At 49.4% G+C, this 16459-nt stretch overlaps 3 long non-coding RNA genes across 3 annotated transcripts in view; 1 reads left to right on the plus strand and 2 right to left on the minus strand.

Annotated features, from left to right (window-relative positions):
* LOC148640534 (uncharacterized) overlaps positions 1-9993 on the minus strand; it is a 28453-nt gene extending 18460 nt beyond the window's left edge. Inside the window, exon 1 of the long non-coding RNA XR_015930375.1 lies at positions 8748-9993. This is a non-coding gene — a long non-coding RNA (uncharacterized LOC148640534). The remainder of the gene's footprint in view (positions 1-8747) is intronic.
* On the minus strand, positions 733-6724 carry LOC148640536 (uncharacterized). The gene is made up of 4 exons (XR_015930374.1): positions 6710-6724; positions 6593-6638; positions 1433-1691; positions 733-1288 (listed from the first exon to the last, which is right to left on the minus strand). It is a non-coding gene; the product is annotated as an uncharacterized LOC148640536 (long non-coding RNA).
* A 205-nt stretch (positions 9994-10198) lies between the features above and the next one.
* On the plus strand, positions 10199-12384 carry LOC148640537 (uncharacterized). Its single transcript, XR_015930380.1, has 3 exons — positions 10199-10325; positions 10714-10871; positions 11712-12384. It is a non-coding gene; the product is annotated as an uncharacterized LOC148640537 (long non-coding RNA).
* Positions 12385-16459: the final 4075 nt, after the last annotated feature.

The following is a 16459-nucleotide window of genomic DNA, read 5'->3' on the forward strand; positions in this document are numbered from 1 at the left end:
TTATAAATTTGAACAATAAGCAACATCTTGCCAACAGCCTAATCACTCTGAAACTGGTAACCCACTGAAGCTAAGCGGGTGTGAGCCTTGCCAGTACCTGGATGAGAGACCACTGGGAAAAACTAGGCTGCTACTGGAAGAGGTGTTAGTGGGACCAGCAGGGGGTGCTCACCCTGTGGTCCATGTGGGTCCTAATGCCCCAGTATAGTGACGGGGACACTATACTGTAAACAGGCGCCGTCCCTCGGATGAGACGTCAAACCGAGGTCCTGACTCTCTGTGGGCATTAAAAATCCCAGGGCGTTTCTCGAAAAGAGTAGGGGTGTAACCCCCACATCCTGGCCAAATTTCCCATTGGCCCTTACCAATCATGGCCTCCTAATAACCCCCCTCTGTGAATTGGCTTCATTACTCTGCTCTCCTCCCCACTGATAGCTGATGTGTGGTGAGCGTTCTGGCGCACTATGGCTGCCGTCGCATCATCCAGGTGGGGCTGCACACTGGGGGTGGTGGAGGGGATCCCCATTACCTGTAAAGCGCTTTGAGTGGAGTGTCCAGAAAAGCACTATATAAGTTAAAGCAATTATTATTATTATTATTATTATTATTATCTTACGAATGACTTCCAGGGACCTGTAATGGTTTTCTCGTTCACACATGTTGTCGGTGTCTGAGCTTGTGATCACGACCCGTTACACACGAGTAATTCAGCTAGAAATCAGAATACAGATCTGAGCGCAGAGAATATATTTTACTGATATTCATCTCCTACATATATATAAAATACATTGGGGTTCAGTTTCAGTTTGATTTAGCTTAGAATAAAACTGATCATTTAAAAAGAAAATCCACGATGTTTTGTGGAGAAGTGACTCTTGTGGGGATCTGATCTTCAAGTGTCCCAGAGCAAGTGTTAAACCAGCATCACCCCTTCCTCCAGCTCTCCATCGACTAGGAGAAAGAAATCTGTCTGATCCTTTACAGATTCCTGCCTCCCACACTCCCCCCGGAATTCACCTCCCCGAATTCTCTCTGTACCCCTTTCTTCATACTCCTGCTCTCCTGACCCTTAAACACAAGTAACAGTAATTAAACAGTTGAACACAGGTGTAGAAGTTAGTGCTTCCAGCCTCAGAGCCTCTTCAGACTCCTGTTCTGTCTCAAGGTGTCCCGTTTCTCTGGAACCTGATGGCCTCCCGACACACAGACACCACTCCACAGCCAGAACCAGTTTCTTGTTTCCTTCCCAGAGTGGAGTCGACACCTGCTTGTTCCGTATTTGTGTTGCCTTGAGGTAAACAAAGAGCAGGAAATGTCAGTGTAGTGTTCAGCTGACTCCAGCATGAAGGAATTCTGAGCCTCATCCTGACCCAGGTATTCATCTACAGGCACAGTGGAGCCACACAGTAAAACTGCAGGATTAAAACATCACCTGGTCACCTCGATGTTGTAAGAATCACCTCTCCCAGCAGCAGCCTTTCCAGTCTTTCCCCTGTGCCGTCTTCTCCAGGAGTCGGGAATGTCCGTGCTGGGATCCACAAGGAAAGGAAGAGGCAGACTGTGTGCCTGCTCACGGAGAAGAGGAGCAGACTCTGGCTGGACAGGGAGGGAGGTAAGAGCGCCTGTGTCTGGGAGCTCAGGGTGACAGCAGTGCAGGAGGGAAGGTGAACATCCTGACAGGAGGACAGGAGCTGACAGAGAGGGGCAAGAGGGGCTGAGAGCAGGAGAAGATCCCAGCAGGGCAATAACAACACATTGACAATAATACAGAATCTACCCCTCTCTCCACTAGAGTATTGATTCAGTCAGCTCACACTGAGTGAGAACACTGGCCACAGCAGAATTAGAGACAAACTGAAATCTAGAAATCTGTTCAAGACAGACGAGTTACAGACAGTCAGAGGATCAGAAACTGTAAAAGAACTGACAGCAGAAGCATGAATAACAGAAACAAATCTTTAATGAAGTAAGAAAACATTAAAGAGAATTACAGGAAATTGAATAACAGGAGGAAAAGAGGTTTCTTACTGCTGAACATCCGTTAATTAAAGCATCATCTGTTTTGTCCCCAAAACACTATTATATGAAAAACTATACAATGATATAGATGCTCTCTGGATCTTTTCACTTCTTTTAAACAATTTAGATCAGTAGTCAAAGAAACGTATTCCTTTGTATTTTTTATTGTAACAGACAAGATCGTTATGTCATATGTTGAAAATATACTGTATATCTCTGATCATCACAGGAGTACTGAGTGTCTTCAGCTCCTCCTGAGCTGGGATGTTGATCACATGTAGAAGAGTGAGGAGTGGGGTTAGTAGTGGGGTTAGGGAGTGGACATGCCATCAGCATCTGAACTCAGAGGAGGAGCTGAAGACACTCAGGATTCCTGTGATGGTCAGAGATCACTGTGAATTATCAGCCTTTATTTGAAATTCAGATTCAGATTTAGGAACCATATGAAGTTTTATTAATTTCAACGTTCAATCACTACACATCCGTCAGGAAGTAGAACAAGACGTGGTCTGTTTGTCTGAGCTGGGTTGTGCTTTTTAAACTCTACTCTCACTCGTATGTTGCTTTTATATTTTAACTCGTTCTGGGTTCGTCTTGGCTTTTTAAAAAGAACTTACCGCTCTAAGGAATGTGTATGAGCCGGGGTCATGCAGAGCGAGGTGTGCTGTACAGTACTGCCATCACATCTGTCCCGGGACAGTGCGAGATACTGAGCACTGGATCACTGAAGGGGCTCTAGCCTGTTGTACAGTTAAAACCCGCGTGCAGAACACTCCACTGAACAGGGTGTTACTACTCATCAAGTGCTTCACATAACGAGATCTAGTTCTCAGTTTGCCCCTGAGCACAGGTCCCTCAGCTCCACAGCAAATCATGTCAACCCCCTGCACTGTTAAATACAGCAAGACTCGTCCTAGATCTGCACCCAGTACCCCAGCAATGAGCCACAACTTTACAGTCAAGCAATGTTTATTCATGAACAGGAGACGAGTAACAAACAGAATAAAACATACAGTTGATTTTCGGAATTGCGTACATTTGATCATATTCAAGCAGACTAGTTCAATGCTGTAATATCAAGTGACAGTAAAGACTTGGAAACATGTGGGTGAAGCTGCCTTTGAGCCAGTAACTGCCTGCAATCTGGACACAGTCAGCTCAATATTCTTAGCAGCTCAAGTTGTCTATTCTTGTGGTCTTGATTTTCTTCAGCCTGTAAAATGCTGCTCAGGAGGATTTAAATGTGGAGACTGGCCTGGCCAGTACAAGACTGTCCACTGTTTCCTCCTGCTGACCTCCTGACGGTGCTGGACTTGTCAGCTACACCTCACTGTCTTCTGCAGGAACAGCTCAAAGTTCAGTGTTCTGGTTTTAAATCTTAAATGATTGAGAATATCAGTATTGATACAGAAACAAGTATATAAGATGGAGTTCTAGAAACCTACAGAATATGCTTGATGAATTGTACAGGTCAGACTTCCACATTAATGCAGATCACTTCAGTGCTGCAGCTGTAGTGAAGGAGTGTCAGTGTGATGTCAGGGTGTGGAGGTCTAAGCCAACCCTATCAATCAGATTCTCCTCAATTTGGAAATCATAATCTTAGACCTCTGTGAGTGTGGATGAACACCAGGAAGCAGCAGGAATAGTGGTGAATTAATCCTCACCATGTCATATGGTCTGACTTATTGGGACACATTCACATTACGGGCATTTCAGAGTGTAAACCAGTAAATGAGCTCACTGTACTCCATGTCATCAATGAAGATGAGGTATCACCTGTTCTTGAGATGCTTTTACTTTGCATCATGCTAAAGCAGTGGCTTTGAGTTGGATTGAGATCTGCAGACACACTTGCCCAGTTTCTGTTTTCTCCTGATGAGCTCTTTGGTTGCACTGACTGGATGCTTTGGGTCATTGTCATGCTGCATGGTGAAGCACTGTCCAATAAGTATGGAGCCTTTTCTGCTGCATCAGAGCCCCCGTTTCTGTAAACTTCAGAAATAACTCTGCTGCCGCCATCATTAGCTACATCCTCAATAACAAGTGACCCAGTCTGAAACATTCCTGCATCTCCAGGCCATGACATTCCCTCCACCAGGCTTCAGCATGCGCTCAGAGGACAGAGATGACAGGTTCAGGTGTGGAGAAAGAAAGGAGCTGCAGATGCTCCAGAGAACAGCACCTCCTGTGAGAGTCATGGCCTGGCCTGGGGAGATCATGAGGAGACTCCTTCACCTGTCCGTCTCCATCAGCACTAGTGTACTGGGTCACTGAAGCTCAAACCTGAAGGCTGTGGACTCAGAGCGGAGAGCTCCAGCAACACCTCAATGTCCTCTGCGCTCAGATGGAGATCACATGTACAGGAGTAGGATTAGAGGTGGTGTTAGTTAGGGACCATACATGTAATTTACATCTCAGATCGGAGGACACACATCAAATATTCAGGTGCTGTAGCTTTGAGTCAGTTTATAATGCAACCAAGGAGGTCATCAGGAGAATAACTGTAGAAACACCTTAACTTGTTGGGTCTAATGCATAAATTTCAATGCTAATGAGCGGTTGGATAAAATTGAAGTATGATCATCTGAAGACTAAATGAGAACTTGGTGGCAACAGCAAAGCATCTCAGATGATTACAGAGGACAGTGAGCTCAATGGGTCTCAGACCTCATGCAGTTACTGTCTCGGAGGGATATACAAGCACATCCTCTTCCACACTCTGAAATGTATTTAAAGTGAATGTGTCCCAGTAACGACACCTTAGAAAGCTGAACATTTTTTGTTCCAATATGATCAAATGTATGCGAAGAATTACCACAGAATAAAACCAGGATAATATTTCTGTTCTGATCACAAGAACAAATTGCTTGATTGTAATGTCAAAATGCAGAGATCAACACAAAGGATATTTGTATTTTAATATGATCAAATGTATGCAGACAATTACTGCAGATTAATACCAGGATTATTCATATTTCTGATCACACGTACTAATTGCTTGACATTAAAGTTGACTCATTGCAGTACTGATGGAGAACACTGTACCTTTCCAATGAAAACCTGCATTTTCAAGTGTCCCACAGTATCGATACACCGTGACAGGAGGGGCTGACTGACAGGGCCAGTGACATGAATTAATGTGCTTTGTTCATATTCTGGGCTGTTAGAATTCTTCCACTGGACCATGAAAAAGATCTGAGTGTCTTTGGGTGGGAGTGCAGCTGAGACTGTTGGTGAAAGGAGATGGTTCAGCTGTAGGAAAAACCTGCCTGTTTGAATGTGCTCAGAGTGGAGAGGAGTGTCAGTGTGGAGCTGCAGAGGAACAAGTAGGAGAGAATTCCACACTGAGAAGAACATTTATTCTGGCTCTGGAGTTTTCTTCATGTGTGAGACAACAGCTACAATTGTCCTTAACACTGTCACTGCAGAGTCCTGATATCTGAATCATGTTCACATACTAACTGCAGGATTCAGACTCACTCCACATCAGAAAACATGTCCTTACCCTGCGATAGTTGAGTTCATCCCAACACAAGCGCAGGAGAGCTGCTGTGTGGTTTGGATGCTGTCAGAAAGCAGGCAAGGGGCAGGAACCATTAACATTCATCACAGGAGAGTGTATAAACCAGAGAAATTAAACTGGTTTAGTAATGAGTGCTGCAAATGACGTTTATTAACTGTTTGGGCTTGACGTAGTGAGGTAATGGGTTACACAGGTGTAGAAGTGATTGCTTTCAGTCTCAGAGCCTCTTCAGACTCCTGTTCTGTCTCAAGGTGTCCTGTTTCTCTGCAGCCTGATGGCCTCCCGACACACAGACACGACTCCACAGCCAGAACCAGTTTCTTGTTTCCTTTCCAGAGTGGAGTCGACACCTGCTTGTTCCTTATTTGTGTTCCCTGTGAGCAGTGTTGCCTTGAGGTGAATAAAGAGCATGAGTGGGCAGTGTAGTGTCAGTGTGGGAGCCCATCCTGTCTCAGGGTATTGCAGTGTGAAGGTGGGACCTTGATACTGGAATCAGAGCTACTTGCAGCCTCTCCAGTCCACTGCATTACAGTGTAGCTGCTCCCAGTGCTGTTGAATTGATAATTAGCAGGATCAGCAGTAATTAAGCAGCTGGTTGAGTCAGATTACTGCAGTGGAGTGCACTGGAAGGGCTGCAAGCTGAGTAGCTCAGACTAAAACCTATTTTTAACCTCAGATGAGGTTTTTTTTTTGTTTGTTTGTTTCACTGTCCCTGTTAGGGGATTTTTGGTCTCTCGTGTCCCTGTTTGAAAACGCGCTGTTTAGCAGCAGAGACGAGCAGCTCCGGGATCCGCCGCCCCTATTGGCCGAGTCTGAATGAGAAGGCAGGTGCGGTCAGTCTGCAATTAGACTTCAATCCGCGGCTGTTTAGCGGTTCCGACGCCCGAGTCGCTTCTATTCCTTTAAATAGCGAGTTTGCAAACAAAGAAAGTTTCTCAAATTTACTGTTTAGCTAGAGCGGGATCCTGGACGACGGCTGTCGGCTTTTCTCGGTCCGAGTGGAAAATATCGTATGGGGCTTGAAAAGTAATGAATTTCGAAACTTACTTTTGGCGGAGCTGCCGGACGGGCTGTAGGACTTGTGGCTTCGACTCTGCGGCGAAACATGGTATTAAAATCGTGCTTCAGCTTCTTTAAACTGCTTGTTGTATGTTGTGTTTTTACCTGCACAATTACGCTTTTTCTTGTTTGCATTTCCACGCTTCTGCAGGATCCTGGCGCGGCTCCGGGCTTTAAACGGCGGCAGTCGGGTCCTTCTCGTCGTGGAGACCTGAGCGCAGACCCACCCGTGTACCGAGTGACCGGAGCTCCGCGGCGGATTCACAGGCGAGTCCGAGTCTCTTCTTCCTAGAGGCCGAGAGAGACCCGGTCAGGAAAGCGCAGCTTCAAGGCTCGTTTAGGACTGAAAACCACTTTCACAGGGGCTTCGTCTCTTACCGGTATCGACTCACTGTGCAGCTGCAGGTCCGGCTGGGTTTTCTTTCTCCGGAGCCGGTTTGCATGAAGACGCGCCGACCGCTCCGTTTAGCTTGAACTGGGGGAAACTGGTAACTCGAGTTACCGGTAACTGACCGCAGGAAACTGGCGCCCAGCCGTGTGAGACCCGGTGTGAAAACCGAAACCCCCGGTGTGAGGAGAGAGAGAAACCGCTTACCTTGCTCTGGAAACGCCGGCTGTCCTGCTGTGAAGGTTAAAGCGAGAGAGTTAAAACATTTAAATTGCATTTCTTGTAGAAAACGTTACTGCTTTTGTCAAAACCTGTAAGAAATTTAATGCATTCTTTTTCTTTTTTCCGGCAGCCGAGCAAAGCATGTTTTTTCCTCCCGGGAGAGCAGCGGGGTACCAGCCGCCTCTCTCCCAGCCAGCGAGCCTCCGGAGTCCCCCCACCTCCCCTGACCCCAGCCTGCACGGGCCTGGAGCACAGACCCGCCCCTATTTATAACGTGAACCCCCTGATGAGCGCGAAAAGGACAACAGAGGTAGCAAAATAAGAGACAGCGGGGACCGAGATGGAAATGTGTGGATATCTGCTTAATAACACTGCTGTATAGTGTCATTGTTTTCTGCTTTATATCCTTATTTGCTGTAATAAACTGCTGTGAGTGTTAATTGGTTAATTGATTATTCTGGGGTGTGGGAGGGTGGGGTACAGGGGTGTAGAGAGCCGTGAATCGGGTCCCCCTGTGAGCAGCCACACCAAGCGGTTTGCAGCGCTACAGTCTCCGGGCACCGGGCTGTCGTGGTCGGGGAGTCGGGAGCCGCTGGTCTGCGGCCTAGACTGCAGCCTCATCCCCGGCCTCGATTAGAGCCCCGCCGCCCGAGGACACTCGCAGCCCGGTAGGTGAAGAATGACGCTCCGCGCTGCTGAGGGAACGCGTCCCGTCACCATGGTAACTGAGACGGGGTGTGGCTGTACGTAAGGGGTCATATCAGCCGAGCCAGGCGGGTCTCGAGTGAGCTATACTTCCTGCCAAATCTGGAGTAACTCCGCGGTCATACTTATCTGGCAAACTTTTGGTAAATGAAAGAAATCCAAAAAATATAAGTATCCCTCCTATTCTTGAGATTCTAGAAGTAGTATCTCCGCTCATCTACTATATTTCGGTTTTTTTAAAAGTCTGCGTAGTTCACGGTCTTTAACCCAGACCTGTGATCCTGCACAGTGTTCAGAGGGGCTGTCAGTCCTGCCTGTTGCACAGGACTCTGCTTCACTGTGAAAGGTGTTGCAGTGAGACAGTGTGACTCCATCTGTGTGTATTGAGCAGCTCAGAGTTGGACAGTATGATGGAATTAGACTTGAATTATAAATGTGGACAATCAGGCTTCACCCTTCCACTGTTCTCCATGAGAATCTCACCCCTCACAAGGCACAGAGCTCATGTCAGAAGTTCCCCCGAAACTCTTCGATACAATGACTAGCAGAGAGCTCTCTCATCACCACGAAGACCACAGTTTCCTTCACAGACACAGGAAATAAAACCCAAGAGCATGGAAGAGGTGTTCACAACCTGGTGTTTATTTAAAGAACAAAAATAAGATAAAACAAGTGACTTAAAGTTTGTTCAGCAGTGTTTTATTATGTTAAAACAGTACATCAGTGTAGTGAATTATCAGAATGAATGAGTGAAGGAACAGTCAGCTGATATTCCTGAGGCTGGTACAGATTCTCCCAGCTCTTCACCTGCTGCTGATATGAAAACACCTGGATCATCTGCAGACACACTGACCCCTCCAGGACCAGGACTGGACAGCCCTGCTGCAGACACACACTGACCCCTCCAGGACCAGGACTGGACAGCCCTGCTGCAGACACACACTGACCCCTTCAGAACCGGGACTGGACAGCCCTGCTGCAGACACACACACTGACCCCTCCAGGACCAGGACTGGACAGCCCTGCTGCAGACACACACACTGACCCCTCCAGGACCAGGATTGGACAGCCCTGCTGCAGGCACACACTGACCCCTCCAGGACCAGGACTGGACAGCCCTGCAGACACACACTGACCCCTCCAGGACCAGGACTGGACAGCCCTGCTGCAGACACACTGACCCCTCTAGGACCAGGACTGGACAGCCCTGCTGCAGGCACACACTGACCCCTCCAGGACCAGGACTGGACAGCCCTGCAGACACACACTGACCCCTCCAGGACCAGGACTGGACAGCCCTGCTGCAGACACACTGACCCCTCCAGGACCAGGACTGGACAGCCCTGCTGCAGATACACTGACACTGAATAAATATACAAAGTAAAATCTTCCCTCAGTTCTCACAGCTTCTGTTAAAGACGAGCTCTTGTCCTGCCTACCTCCTTCCTCAGGGCTGTGGAGTGGACAGTGGACTGTCCAGCTGGTCCTCATGATCCTCACAGCTCAGGGACTCAGCCTTTGGAAAGGTCTGAGCTTCAGTCTTGTTTCTCCAGGAACAGTTAGAAGACGCGCTCTGACACACGAGGGTCTCACCATCATCGTCTTCTTCATCATCATCTTCATCTGCACGAAGGTTCACGATCACTGAGGCTCAACGTGTCTGAAGCAGAAATAAAGTTTCCACAGCAACTCGTGTAACGTAGCGCCGTGATTTCATGTGTTCAGACGAACAAAATACGAGACAAACAGCAACAGTTTAAAGTTACAGTAGAAAAAGATGCCTATGACTTTTAACAAAGAAAGGCGACAACGATTAAATGTAACTTCTTGCTAAATAATAACTACTTCCTATTAAAGCAGCGGAGGAACAACAACACATTTAAAATTCCCGCCCCTCTCATGAATCTCGGTGTTTATTGGGCAACTGGACCGAGTCTCGTCTATAATTGGGAAAACGTACTGTCAATCAGCAATAACTCCCACTGACCAATCGCGACATCGCTGTGCTCAATCCAGGGATATGATTGGCTGTGGATCTTCTTATTCATAAACAGAGAGTTCAGACCCCAGTCACATGACCCGGGTGTTTAATACACACCAGACCCTCACTACTGCACTGGAAACCAGCCCTCCATAGACTCGTGTATCACCACCGCCGCCGGCGGACAGTTATCGGAATCGACACCCCCTGCTGTAGCCCGATCAATAGGCTTCGTTTTATTACTCACACCGGAAGAAGGCTCCACGTCCGGAAAGATGTTTTCTTTCTTCTCTTTTTAGCATAGAATAAACCGATTACTTGTTAATTTTATTACTGACGATTATTTCTTATCCAATTTTTTTCATTTCTCATTTTATTTTTTATGTTAATATCCAAAGACATCTCCGACGTCTACATATTTACAGGTAAATTGTGTTTGTAGGACGATCCAAAATGATGACAGTTTTGATTCCTAAACACATCAACAACATTTTAATAATAGCCTGAACCAGACCACATTTGTGCATAAAGTCATGACATAATTACATTCATCAAAAATTAAACATTTTAATAAGTGTTAAACATGACCAATATAGAGGGTAGCCTCGAAAAATAATCTAGGATAAATATTTTAATGTTAAAGGATTAAGCGAACAATATAATACCCTCTAAATCAGTTCAATATGTCGACTTTTAAAGTCGCAGTAACACTGTGAAAAGCGATGTCAGAAGGCGACATTTCACAGTGTGGCCGCCAGGCGGAGACACTGCTACACGGGTCTATGGAGGCTGTTCTAATGAAGCCCTTTTCAGTTTCCAGCTGTGCTCCACTGACCGCGATGTCATCTGTGTCCAGTCCAGCTCCTGGCCCTGAGCCTCAGTGACACAGCAGACACCAGCTCCAGGCCAAGAGCCTCAGACTGACACTCTCACCAGCTCTGAATGAGCCTCAGTGGGATGTTGTGCTGAAGGTGCCTGAACACTTGTCTCTCTCTCTGATTTTCCTGAACAGGGCTTTTCATCAAGCTAACTAGCTCAGTGCAGTGTGCTGACTGAAATCATGTCTATCCAAATGTTTTACTCGAGGGTCAGCCTGTCAATTTCTGTGTTCGTCTCTTTGTCTTCTGATCAGTTTTATTTCTTCCTCCATCACCTGCTGGTTCTGACACGCTGGCTCTGTGGCAGGAAATGAACTTGTTTTCCACAGCAGTTTGCCTGCAGATCTTTCAGCCACTATTCTGTTAACTGTGCTTGTCTGCCACAGTCCAGAACAGTTTGTCTGACTCATTTCACACAGTCCTGGAGAAATCTGTCCCTGCCTGTCACACGTGTGTCTATTGATCTGTCTGGATCAGAGATCTGTCACTTCCCAGCTATGATTTTAAATCCCTGATCAGTTTTACAGCTCAGGGTAAAAGCTGGAGGTCTGCAGTCTCTCTTACACTCACTCTCATTCTACAATTTTCTGAATTCTGTATTGATCCTTTTGTAATTGATCCTGTATTGATTATTGTGACTAAACCCCTCTGTACATCTGTCAAACTCCCCACGTCTCATTCCAGCTGTAACAGATACTGTTTGTCTGATGAGCTGATTGGACTGGGAGGATTTTCACATGGGATTGAGCTGTATAAAATCTGTCAGAGGCTCAGGAATGAATAGCATTGAGATTTGGGATAGACAGGTCATGGTTAGAAGGAGCAGTTGTTGGTCTTATGCTCTTTAGTGAAAGCCTTTTGGTGTTATTGTTATTTGTGTTTCTCTTGTTTAAGCTTGTAAATGTCTCTTTTATTGTCCTTTTGGTTTCACAGGTTTGTCTTTTTCCAGAGCCAGGATCTTCCCTGTGTGGTGGTGCAGTGGGACAGTGCCTCTAGTGGTCATGTACAATACTGCAGCCTGGAGCCCTGTGACTGGACAGCTGACCCACAGGGGCTCAGGAGAGGGAGTCGGGCCTGAAGCAGAGAGCCAGCAGTGTGCTGGAGCCCAGCCTGTCTGAGAGGGAGGAGACAGGAGCCCTGCAGGTGAGTGTGGGGCTGTGGCCCAGTCACCCTGCTGCTGGTGGGACTGGTGTGGGGGTCTCTCTGGACCAGGAGCCCAGCTGGTGTGGCAGCTGCTGGTGCTCTGGACAGGACTGGCTCCAGCCTGCAGGACCCTGAGCTCAGGGCTGTGGAGGGGCTGGCCTGTCCCAGGTCAGGGTCAGCAGGGGGAGAGGAAGGAGTCTGCTGGGAGCCCAGGGTCTCCAGTGCAGTGGGGAGCTCAGAGCCCAGTGTCTAGAAGTGGTGTGGGAGTATCTCTGTCCCAGAGAGGAGGGTGGACAGTGGTGCCCCAGAGGCCCAGTGGGGTCCTGCCCAGCGCCCCTGGAGAAGGAGAGGAAGGACTGTCTGCAGAGGCCAGAGCTGCCAGCCCAGCAGAGGGCGTCCCAGAGGCTTCTCCTGGCCAAGCAGAGGGGGCTCAGCCTCCCCAGGGAAGAGCCGCTGGCTGGGTCTCTAGAGGGAGGAGGAGGTGTTGACCTCCCTGCTGCTTCTCCACTCGTCCCCAGGGCAGCTGTCCTGGCTGGAGCTGTTTTATGACAACACCTGCTACTTCAGTCTAGACAGAACTCCTACAGTTGGCAGGTTAAGTACAGAACTGTCAATTGAAATGTTCTGTGAATCAATAAGGTAAATGAATGTAGTTCACTGCACTGTATGGCCGCGGCTGCCTACAGCCCTCAGATCCCTTTTCTTGAAGCCCTCAGGTCTGGCAGTAGGAGTGTCTGAGCTCTGGATCAGAAGGGGAGCAGCGCTGAGAGAGCTGTGGCCTCCATCCCTCTGCCAGTGGGGAGAGGAGCTGGTCCTCCCTTCTCCCAGCTGGAGCCCCTGGAGAGCTGAACCTCCTGCAGGACCTGAGCAGAAGAGTCCAGCTCCTGTCCTCCCTGAGCCCCTGGGAGAGGAGGGACAGCAGGGCTGAAGCTGGAGGAGGGTCCACTCCCTCACACAGGGGTCCGGTGTGCTACTGCCTCTAGAAATCACTGTTCTTGCAGAAACACTTGATACTCCACCTACAGCATCATCTTGCACTGAAATAATAATGCAGGCCGAGCGACTGCTCTGAAATAAACACAGCCGCTGACTAGTTTTGAATTGTTTTTTCCTACCAACGCTCAGCACCTGGCGGCAAAGGAATTAGGAGGCTCGTGGCTCAGAGACAAACGAGCAGAGAATCGCAGCAACAGAGTCTTCTTTCCCTTTTCTGTCTGGGGTTTTAGCTACTTCAGCAGCAATGGCAGGAAACAGAAACAGTTCAGGTGTGTAGCTGCGTCAGCAGCCGTAGTCTGCAAAGGAACAAGTACGCTTATTCCAAGTGGAGAAGAGAGAAAACATAATGTTTCATTTATTCTCTTTTCAGCCCGGAACAAACCCATTACCCGTTCCTTTGCATGCTGACACAGCTCCCCACTTGAGCACAATCCTATTTATTTTTGTCCGATGTCCTGTTTATCCCAGCACAGAGGGGAGGTCACATAGGCGGGGAAACAGCATTCCCGTAAAAAATGCAGCGAAGAGAAAACGGATCCATCTCCTTTCACGGGATGAGATCGGGTCTCAAGGGGGTCCTAAAATTCAAGCCGGGCTGGCACCCACCTGCTCGCCCTCTCCCCCTGTAACCTGCCCGCAAGCTGCTCTTTGCCTGTTCAGAAATCTCCCTCCCACCACGGACCCGCTGTTGGGGGCTCTTGAGTAAAACCATTTTCGGGTGGTGTGTTTTCTGACGGGCAGCTCAGAAAATATAGTTCTGATCCTTTTCTTGAAAGTAACACAGCACTCCACACCGATATCCCTCGATTCTACATGATGGGCTTGGAGCCAGATGGCTCTTGTGTTTGGCTGTAGGAAGCCTTTCCAGACCTGAGCTAATAAAGGTTTTGATTTAGGGGTTTTACTGCCACCTTCAGCAGACATCAGAGGAAGGTGTCCCTGTATGTGGACGCTGTGGCCTGTCCACTATCTTGAGCGCAGTTACAGTCCGCAGGGGGGGGACCAGGCAGATCTTCAGCCGATGAGTGCGTCCAGGTGGACAGCAGGACACTGTCACGCCCTCTGCAGCCAGAGGGCGCTCCTTCTCTGTCCTGTCCCTAGTTTCCGGTCTGCTGTCCTTCCGGTCCCTCTCTTTCCCTTGGGCTATATATTTCCGGGTCTTGCACTCTGTCCTGGCTCAGCATTGACGTTCGGATGTCCTGAGACCCGCCTAGCACCAGGGCGCCCCACGTCCGCTCCCTGAGGGCATAGGTTTCTATACGGCATTCCCGAACTCTTTGCACTAATGAGCCCGGGCCTTTTTCCCGTCTCGCCGCTACGCATATTGGTCTTTTTCCGCTCTCCTGCTCCCCACGGTTAGTCCCTTTGGACGTCCGTGACAGACACAAGCCCTGCAGCTGCAGGAGAGTGGGGACAAGAGGCGCCCAGAGGCGTTCCTGTCCAGAGCTCTTCCCACACTCCCCTGCTGCCCGTGAAAGCGCCCTGGGGGCTGGCGGCGCAGCAGGGCACGTGACCCCGCAAGCCGGTCCCGAGACCTGCTTCCCTGGTATCCCACGATTCCGTTTCCGGACTCCTGCTCGCTCGTTCCGCAGAAAAAGGCTTTCCTCCCACCTCGATCTGGCGCGTGAGACCCTTCACTAGAAACGCCGGTCTGGGGAAGAAAGGTCGAGATAAAAGCTTTTAATTGTTCCACAGACTCGGTTTCGCTCCCTGTGTTACAACTCCTTCCATAGGAAACACCTCATTCCCCGTCTCCCTGTGTCAGCAGAAGCGCCCTTTCTGGTTTTATGATTTGAGTCAGCGATTATAGCCTCTGAGCCGTTTTCCTTTCTGGCACATGATGGACTGTGGAATATAGACCTCTATCGCCCCCTCACAAATCTGGAGTTAGTATCACCATACAAAACTACAAAAAAAAACATCAACTCACACTCAACACACAATAAATCCACGTTAGAAACTATCAATAGACCTGGGGCGGCAACAGGACACACACACACACACACTAGTCCTCCGACCCCTCTGGGAAGAGTCCCTGCTCCCCCTCACTCCACTGGCAGGGAGAGACGGGTAGGCAACAGGCCCGGCGACCTTCGACCTTCGACCTTGTGGTAACCTACAGCAGCAGGTACCCCCTCCCTGAAGACAGCGGCGGGGAATGGGAATGAAGAGCTGAGCTGTCCCCCAACCTGCGCTGTAACTCAGCTCTTCCAGCTGGCTCTGTGGTCGCCCAGCTATTTCACTAGTGAGAGTAACAATTCTGGCTGTTTTTCCTTAAAAATAATAATAATAATAATAATAATAATAATTCTTACACTTATATAGCACCTTTCTGGACACTCCACTCAAAGCTCTTTACAGGTAATGGGGATCCCCTCCACCACCACCAGTGTGCAGCCCCACCTGGATGATGCGACGGCAGCCATAGTGCGCCAGAACGCTCCCCACACAGCAGCTCTCAGTGGGGAGGAGAGCAGAGTAATGTAGCCAGTTCACAGAGGGGGATTATTAGGAGGCCATGATTGGTAAGGGCCGCTGGGAAATTTGGCCAGGACATCGGGGTTACACCCCTACTCTTTTCAAGAAACACCCTGGGATTTTTAATGACCACAGAGAGTCAGGACCTCAGGTTTACGTCTCATCCGAAGGACGGCGCCTGTTTACAGTATAGTGTCCCCGTCACCATACTGGGGCATTAGGACCCACATGGACCGCAGGGTGAGCACCCCCTGCTGGCCCCACTAACACCTCTTCCAGCAGCAGCCTTAGTTTTTCCCAGGAGTCTCTCCTCCAGGTACTGACCAGGCTCACACCCGCTGAGCTCCAGTGCCTTAATTCTTCACGCTCAGACTACGAACACCACGATTCCAGCACGGGCGTCATCTGCCCACACGCTAGGAGCTCTCTGGAAACCGTGCAGACTCTCCCCCAGATCCTCGGCTTCCTGATCCGAGCCGCACTGGCCTTCTGGACAGCGCAGCCGTTGCCCTCTGTCGCCGTTCCCAGCTATGTGAGACAGTGAGCCGGCTGGAACCCGGGCGCGCCCCGGGCGCGAGGGGCCAGTCCCAACACGTCACCGACAGTCCGGCGAAGCTGGCCGACTGACACCGCCCTTCAACAGACCCACAGACCCCCGCGCTTTCATTGCGCTCCAACAGTGCAGAGGACAGAGCGCACAGCCCCGGGGGACCCCCAGGATTGAACACAACTGCATTCGGAAACGCGCTGCTCGTCACGACCCACCGCGAGCGACCCGTCAGAAAACCCCGGATCCCTGATCACCCGTGGACCCGACTCAGACCCAGCCGCCGCTCCTGCAGCTGGTGGTTCGGGATCGCGGTGACCCGGAGCTGGAGTCGAGAAACGCACAACGCGCGGATTGTGGAAATAAACCCGTACTCTCTCTCCCGGGGACTGGAGACTCCGCAGGAGCTCGGTTTTGAACTGTAAGATGTCGCGTGTTTTCCGCGCTGCCGGGCTGATCCGGAATCCCTCAGTGGGCGACAAACCGCGTCCGCGCGGCCTGAACGGCTCCATTTGAC

The sequence above is a fragment of the Lepisosteus platostomus genome, chromosome 25 (assembly GCF_059453375.1).
Source record: "Lepisosteus platostomus isolate fLepPlt1 chromosome 25, fLepPlt1.hap1, whole genome shotgun sequence".
NCBI classification, from domain to species: Eukaryota; Metazoa; Chordata; class Actinopteri; order Semionotiformes; family Lepisosteidae; genus Lepisosteus; species Lepisosteus platostomus.